Source organism: Sinocyclocheilus grahami, unplaced genomic scaffold (assembly GCF_001515645.1).
Source record: "Sinocyclocheilus grahami isolate Dianchi unplaced genomic scaffold, SAMN03320097.WGS_v1.1 scaffold1079.1, whole genome shotgun sequence".
Lineage (NCBI taxonomy): Eukaryota > Metazoa > Chordata > Actinopteri > Cypriniformes > Cyprinidae > Sinocyclocheilus > Sinocyclocheilus grahami.
The window spans coordinates 181223-181836 of record NW_015506258.1 but is presented as its reverse complement, the minus strand read 5'-3'; positions in this window follow the sequence as shown (position 1 = coordinate 181836).

The following is a 614-nucleotide window of genomic DNA, read 5'->3' as shown; positions in this document are numbered from 1 at the left end:
TCCTGGAGAACAATCTTCATCTGTGGATGTTTGTGTGTCATCCATGATGAAGCAGAATCTGATCTCCAGCACTGACTCTGAATAGAAATGAGAAACAAACTCAATAATTCAGCTGAACGGATCCTGAGAGCAACAGATGATGAGACGCGGCGTTCACTCAGATACACAATGTTAGTCGTGTGTTAACAAATGATCAAATACACCACAGACAACACCACACACCAATCAAACCACGCTCATCTGCTTGCAAGAGAAAATATTAAACATAAAACTAAACGTCCTTTAGAGGAGATATGAATGCGGAAGTCACTGTAAAGCACCTGAGCATCAGCACTCACCTTATTTACACAGATTCACAAAATCACCGGCTTTCTATGAAGCAGCTGCACGTTAATCATGGCTTAGCTTTTATAAAGGTTCCTATGAAACACTTTGATATTCCGTATAGAAGCGATTCTGGCTGTTTAAATGGAGAAACCTCAACTCTGAACGTTTACTTTCACTTCTTCTTTGAGACACGAAAAACAATGATGACGCCGACACTGCACGCAGCTATAATGCTTTAAACTCCACACACAGCGGGAAAACGTTTGTGATCTCAAATCATTCGTTCA